An 8,343-nucleotide genomic window follows, 5' to 3' on the forward strand; every position below is an offset into this window, starting at 1 on the left:
GCGAAATGATTTTCGGTACCACAAATGCTTTCAATTTTATATTGAAATTAGTGGTACGTGATGAAATGTTGGCAGTGACTTGATAGTTTGCCCCTCTCTTACTTGAGCCAATTCCTTCGATCCATATTGGGTTTGGATTTAGCCTTAGTTGTAATTTTTTGGCCAGCTTTTCGGTTATTAAATTGACTTGAGAGCCTGAATCCAGAATAGCCCTGCATTCAATTGTTTCTCCAGTATTTGTAGTAATATTGACCTTAGCGGTCCCAAGCAACACATATGGCCTTGTTGACAGAGCTGTAGTTAAAACAGTGGTAGCTTCTTTTTGTGTGGAGGAAGTGATTTTCTTTGACACAGCAGCTTTGGTATTGGTGTTTTCACGTGAGCCAATTGTTGCCCCTTTTTTATTGTATTGCAGATGAAGTAACGTGTTGTGCGCTTTATTGCATTTGACGCAATGCCTGCTGTTGCAATCACTTGTTCTATGTCCGCTGCGAAGACAATTGAAACACAATTTCAACCGTTGTGCTGCGGAGACACGATCAGGAACTGATAATGCCACGAACTTGTCACACTGGTGAATTTGATGGCCATTGAGGTGACACATCTTGCAAGATAGCGTATTGTTTGTAGTTACTGTTGCTGTCACTACTTTGACTGCTGGTTGATTTGGATAGACACTTTCCAATGATTGAAATCGCTTTTCCAGAAATAGCAGAAAATCATCAATTGATTGTAATTCGCGCGGATGCACTAGAGACTGTTCATATAGCAGTCTAGTTTGTTTATCTAATTTTTGAGTTAATACATATAACAACATTGGACCCCAGGAACTGGTGTCAATGCCCAAATTGTTTAATGCCAATAACCCTTCCAGTGTACAGTCATGTATGACCCGAATGTCATTCGCTGCTGAACCCTTCACAGTTGCTTGATTCATGAGTTTCTGGATGATGGACGAAACGATAATTCTTTTATTGTCATACCGTTCCTTCAATATCTGCCATGCTGTTGCATAGTTTTGATTGGTTAGAGCTAGATGTGCTACTAATCCTGCTGCATCTCCAGTTAAATGATTTTTTAAATACCACATCTTCTGTGCGTCTGGCAACTGAGTGTTGTGGATCATTTCTGTGAACAAGTTGTCGAACTCTATCCACTTGGTATATGTTCCGTCAAACTTCGGAATTGTTATGTTAGGTAACCTAACTTGCACCTTTTCCGCAACGAGAGGTGGTTGCTGTTGATTTGATGTCACCTTTGATGTTAGTGACACCAGCACATTTTGAACTTCTTCTTCTAGTTCAATATATTTCTGGATATCATATCCAACTCCTATTGGATTGGAATGTATTTCCCAGATTTTAAAATTAACGGCTTCAATTTCTTGCCATAATTTGTTAATTCTGTCAATATTTACTTGGTAATATGACAGAGGCTGTTGCTCGTATATGCGCTTGACGCCATTGATGAGCCGCAATAATGAACATGATATTGCGCGTTGTTTGTTGATGAGCCCTTGAATCTGTGGATCAGGGCCGCACGCTGGATCATCTGTGTGTCCAACATCAAATCTTGATGTTGATGGAACAGTTACAGGCTCGACTATTTCTTCTTGGTTGAATTGTTGAATGGCCGCTTCAAATTGTCGGCTGTACTGTTTGTAAATATTCAGGATCTCTTGATAATATTCCTTTTTTATGTAGTCGTGTCCGACTGGAATTGAATCAAGACTCTGAATTTTACTGTCGACTTCATCGAAGGACTCCCACGCTGAGTTTAAACGCTTCAGTCGTTCTTCATAGTACGCCTGGGTTTTCCTTGCCTGACCATCCTTCTTGAAGTTTCTTATGATGTTCTGGATTTCAGCACCTGTTTCAGCCTGTTGGTTGATAAGGTCCTCCATGGTCACCAGAAAATTGATTGTTGAAATGTTGATACGTGTATGTCACCAAATGACAACAATGATGCGTGTATGTCCACAAATGACAATACTGCTGCGTGAATGACAATACTGATGCGTGATAGATCACGTGTATGTCCACAAATGACAATACTGATGCGTGATATCACGTGTATGTCCACTGAATGACAACAATGATGCGTGTATGTCCACAAATGACAATACTGCTGCGTGAATGACAATACTGATGCGTGATAGATCACGTGTATGTCCACAAATGACAATACTGATGCGTGATATCACGTGTATGTCCACTGATGCGTGATAAATCACGTCGGGGTCACCAAAAATGTTATGATCCGTACCTAGTTTGATACGGACTGAAGCTAATCCGGCACTTGAACCAGCTTAGCTTTTCACGATATGTTATCCTCCGTATCTAGTCTGATACGGATTCACTAATCCGGCACTTTAACCAGCTTAGTAATTCACTTACGTAATCCGGCACATGAACCAGTTACGTAATTTATAGATATCTAGATATATATGTAAATATATATATAGATATTTATTTGTTTATTTTATTTTTATTATTGATTTTCAAATTCGGCACATAAACCGACTTTGCTCAAGGTTCTTTTAGGCACTTAAACCAAAAGAAAACACTTGGTTGTATTCAGGTTGTTAAATTGAATCCAATGTTTATTAAAAATGTTGTGCTTTTATACAAAATTCTTAACACTAAGCTTATGGTAAATGAGGAAATGCACCCAGTTCCCACGATTTGTTATCCGATGGACTTTGAACATTCAAGGCCAAGGGCATTCGTGGGAAATATGTGCATTACCTATGCTTATACTATTTAATGCAATCAGCAAGCTGATATATGTATTTTGCCATATATCAACCTGCTTCACAAATTTGGTGACTTAAATGTGTTATCACTGAAGCCATGCGCCAACTCATATTGCACCTGTGGGAACAACAGAATTGTCGCAGCGGCTTGCCTATTGCTGCAACTCACAACGAACACACGATAAAAGAAATTGAACATAATGCTTATCAACCTTGCACAGTGGCGTGTGAAGATGATCATGTTACGTCTGGCACGCTGCTAGCGTGCGAATATTTAGTTGTGAGAGCCAGCAACATTGCTAAATGTTTGATAACACAAATAAACACCAACAACAAAAACAACATAAGAACTAATTTAGGTACTTATGTACACATATAATTAATGCACTAATAAAAATACAATTATAATAATTGACAATAATAATACAATAATAAGAAAACAATTATAATGATTGATACAATGATAATAGATTTAATATGAAACTTAACAAGAGGTACCAAAAAATGAATTATATATAATATAACTAACTGTATATAAACTTATAATAACACTTATAATATATGTAATCATATTTTTTAAAAGAAAGTAATTAAAATATGTGAAGTGCATGTTACTTATGATAACATTAATGTAATATAGTGCAATTTACTTAAAAAGCGGAAGCATAATAAGATTAAATAATAACAATTAATGTAGAATTACGAGCTGCCACTTATCTGGGCTCTTAAATGGTTTGGCTTAAATGTTTCAAAAGATGATATAAAAATATTAATAAGAGAAAAAATGTTAATGATGGAAATGCTTGAGGTAACGGTGAAATTATTTCAATAATTACCGAGAGCTACAGACCGACTTTGTTAATATATTTTTCATTTAATGATGCAATTTTACTGTTTAACTTTTGTAAATGTTTTCTATTTTCTTTTGAAAATACTTTTTTTTTTATCTTTTATGGAATTAAATAATATTTTCCTAATGTTATAATAATTACAAACATATATATATTTATATATATATTACAAAAATTATACATTAAGACCGAAAAGTTTTCGGAAATTCTCATTTAAAATTCGCGCGCTGTATATTTTTCGATATTTTAAGTTTATGTAGTTTGGCAGCACTGTCCTTAATTACTATGCCAAAAATGAGCGCGATCTGTCAGACAGTTCGTTTACGGCAGCTGTTGAAACCAGTTCACCTCAGTAGGGCGTTGCGAAAAAAACAATGGAAAAAAATATTGAACAAAGAGTTTGCATCAAATTTTGTGTTTCGAACGAAATTTCGTGTGCAGAATCGTTGCGAATGCTACAAAAGGCTTATGGGGAATCAGTTTTATCGAAAACTCAAGTTTATGAGTGGTACAAAGCCTTCCAGGACGGTCGTACGACCGTCGAAGACATTTCGCAACGCACTACTGAGGTGAACTGGTTTCAACAGCTGCCGTAAACGAACTGTCTGACAGATCGAGCTCATTTTTGGCATAGTAATTAAGGACAGTGCTGCCAAACTACATAAACTTAAAATATCGAAAAATATACAGCGCGCGAATTTTAAATGAGAATTTCCGAAAACTTTTCAGTCTTAATGTACAACTCAAATATTTTTGCTATATTATAAATATTTCATATTGAGTCAGCTATTTTATAATTATTATAAGTGAATATTAGTTTATTTGCACAAAATATGATTCATTCAATATTTTTTAATTAAAAACATTTTTATCTAATCAATGGGATTTTTTATATAGATTCGTGAAATTCTCAATAAATAAATAAATGGTAACTTGTTTAATACTTTTCATTGAATATTTATATATGTAAACGGTCTACAAACTTCAATAAAGAAATAATTATTGCCTTTATTTTAACATTTTTATAAACAAATAAAAAAAAATTTTTAAAGTATGATTTTTGAATATTTACTTAACTAGTCAGTTAAAAGGTATAAGTTTACGCACGCCTAAAGAAATAAGAGTCATATTTAAATCTATTCTAATTTTTTTTTTGTTTAATCTATTTACGTAAATACATTTTTGAAAGTCACACTACATATATTAAATAATTTTTTTTTTTTGTTTTTTAATTTTTCAATGAGTTCAGTACATTTAATTTATTTTAAATTCTATAATAATTTTTTACTAATATCTTTTATAAAGTCACAGTATCTAAATTAATTTTTTGTTGTTTTTTTAATAAATGTGCATTAATTTATATTTTTTTGTTATAATAAATTTTAATATAATATTAATCAATCTTTAAATAAAATTAATACATAATTTCTTTTTCTTAAAATTCTTATTATAATCATACCGTTACAACTCACTGAAACCTCTACTTAGCTACCAGATCCGGCACTAACTACTCTGTCAGGTTAGAAAACGGTCTATATATACCAGTAGTTCCCAACTTTTTATTGACCAAGGACCACTACAATATTTTTGTTTTTAGTAGGGATCACAAAGTTTAAGAATAATAAACTGTATGATTATATTAATACGCTTTTTTATAAGGTATAAAATAGGTAAGTAATGGAAATTTTGGAAATCTTTTGTGTTTATTTTCTAATAAGTGAAATCTCAGTGGGTGAATTATAAGCCACATAATCATACTTGTTAAATTTGATTCACGAACCATTTTAAACCATTTCGTGGACCACCTGTTAGGAACCACTTACTTGTATGAAAAATAAAAACTGAGAACTCAAACAATTGCACGGTTAGAACAGATGACTGTCAATGATATTTCTACTATTTTTAATAGCTGCTATCACTGTAATATATTTACTGAAACGTATTTTTTATGGTATATATCAAACAAATTTCTATAGATATATATTAATTTATGACTATTGTAAATTAATAGCATAGAAAGGGATAAGATGAATATAAAATTACTATTTCACAACTCTCTATCAAGATATAAGAATATATATATATATAAGATATAGAAGATATATAAGGTTTTATATATTTGTAACTAAAGTACTTAGAAATTTTCCGATTTTTGAACTAACTTTAATAAAATATTTATTATTATTTAAAATCGAAGGACCAATTGCTTTTTTTAGTAATCTTTAAAATTAATTTTAGTGTTAACTCACAAATAAATAAATAAAATAAATAAATATTTATTATTATTCTTATTTGAACTCTATAAGTGACACCAATGAACCAAAAAAATTACTATTTCTACAAAGATTTTTACTCAAAAAAAACTTTTGCTTATGATAATTTTAAGTTTAAAAATGATAAGTTTAAAAATTAAATTTTATATATTTTGTTTAACTTTAAATTATAATAAATAAAGTGTAAAAAAATATTATTACTGATATTTTGTTATAAAAAAATTAAAAAAATACATCAATAAAACACTCGTTAGAAAGTATACTGAAAGAAAAAATTGATGAGATATACAAACGAAAATATCAGTTGTGAAATTGATGAACAACGTAATGAACGTTTGCAAATTGAGAGATATAAACAAGAACAGTGCAATAAACGCGTTAAAATTCAGAGAAATAGACACGTTGATATTAAAACAACGTGAAGCTATATCCGCAAGTGAAACAATCAGAATTTCGCAAATTTATTTTACCCCAGTTCAGAAAAAAAGTGATAAAATGTCTATAAATATAAAAGCTATAATAAAAGTAAATTGGTTGTTGTAAAATTTGTGATAGAAAAAATTAAAAATATTATTTACGCAATGGCTTCACTAGAACTAATAACAATAATTTTGTATTATTTGGTTTATAAAAATAGTAAATACCAGATATTTTGTTTACAATTTCTTTAAGTTGATGAATGATGTTTGTAATATTATTTGTATTATCAATATAAACCATTATATGGTACAAGTACACAAAAAATAAAGTAAAATTGAAAAACCAAAATGTCTGTCAAAGAAACCTCAATATCTTAAAATAGGTTAATTTAGAATTCACTACTTGTAAGTAGTTCTCTTCAAAGGGCGATTACAAAAACAAACCTATTACTTTAGTTTAATACGTTCCAAATGTAAAATGTAAAAATTTAGAAACCGATATGAAAATTTTGGGTGGCCTATAGAAGACCGAAAGAACAATATCTGTTTATTATTGTTCTTTCTCTTTAATTCGATGTAGATTCTGCTGATGGTTCGAACTATTGTTATTACTATCAGAGCTATTTAAACTATATTCGTTAGAGCTATTAAAACCATAGACACCAGAGCTATCCAAAAAAATTAATAATTCAAGAAAAATACAGTAATTTGTAGATTCAAAGTAATTTATTGACAGTGCGTCTTCTGGTTGTAGATCTTCTGAACTTTGATCAAATAGACAAAAGCAAATGACAGACTTCTTATTAGAAAAGCTAGAAACAGAAGATTTAGGTAAAGAACTACAATCTTCAGTTTATTTAAACATTTTGTCAAATAGACAAAAGCAAATGACAGACTTCATATTTCAAAAAAGCTAGAATCAGAAGATTTTATAAAAGAACCACAATCTTCAGTTTATTTAAGCTTAGAGGTCAACAAAATAATGTTAATCCAAAGAATCATATACGTACTAAACGCATAGCAAACAGAAATAGTGATTTCTAAACTCTAGCAAAGAAAGAACTACGTCCATAAATTTATATAAATTGGAACAAATGGACTGGCACTATTGTTTTCCATGGTTTTGTATGGAATTGTTTCTCATGAAACTGTTTGTAATTAACAACGTTATTAAATATTGTATTTGTTTTTCTATAAATGGCTCATACTTTCTATATGTTTTTGACACGATTTTATTGAAACTTATATATAGTTTAAAAAGAGAGTTGGAGAGTTATTTTCCGAAGTTATAGCGCTTTGAAATTAAATATCATTGAAAATATTTTATTAAAAAAATTTTAAAATGTTTAAAATAATAAAGAGCAATTGTTTTAAATTATAAAAAAAAAAACAAAATGTAAGTATAAAATAAAAAATTAATTTTTGGCATTAAAAACTCTAAATAGTTAACGTGCACACATTCACAAAACGTGACATGCAAAGTGAACTGTGGTTATATCATATAATATATATTTATGTATTCCTTTGATGTGATAAGATATACACAATGAACTGTCAATAATGTTTAATTTATAATATTTTCTTTTTACCTTTTATGGCCCAAAAGAAAAACCAATTACCCAACTGCGTTTGATTACACACCTACAAAAATAAACTCTGAAACACTAATGAAAAATGAAATCCCAAATTGAAATTTCTATCTACGGAAAGTGTATTGCTTTTCCATGATAAGATAAACTAAATTGGTAATTGCTTATCAATAAATGAAGAGAAAAAAAATTTGTTGCAAAAAATGAAAAACTTCATAAACTAAACGGTTTTTTTATCAATTTTATTTATACCTGCCAAGCTCATGCCTATAGTATATTAGATACGAGTATCTAATCAATATTCTGGAAATATTTTTGATGTGCTATGACCAAATTTGTGCAAAAACTGTTGTTTCCGTCCAACAAATCAAGAATTTTCAATTTGATTTTATTTAATTGGTAGCTATAAATATTAGTAATAGCACAGAAATTACAGACATTTGCACAAATTAATTG

At 30.1% G+C, this 8,343-nt stretch overlaps 1 protein-coding gene across 3 annotated transcripts in view; it reads right to left on the reverse strand.

Moving 5' to 3' along the window:
* The window catches only part of LOC119669365, a 141,799-nt gene that overhangs the window by 39,018 nt on the left and 94,438 nt on the right, over positions 1–8,343 (reverse strand). Inside the window, exon 1 of one of the 3 annotated variants that reach the window (XM_038079224.1) lies at positions 7,888–7,953. The exons of the other annotated variants lie outside the window; for them this stretch is intronic. The gene's annotated coding sequence lies outside the window, so the exon portion shown is untranslated. Of the gene's footprint in view, positions 1–7,887; positions 7,954–8,343 lie in introns of those variants that run through there. 3 annotated transcript variants of the gene reach the window in all.

Source organism: Teleopsis dalmanni, chromosome 1 (genome assembly GCF_002237135.1).
Source record: "Teleopsis dalmanni isolate 2A chromosome 1, ASM223713v2, whole genome shotgun sequence".
Lineage (NCBI taxonomy): Eukaryota > Metazoa > Arthropoda > Insecta > Diptera > Diopsidae > Teleopsis > Teleopsis dalmanni.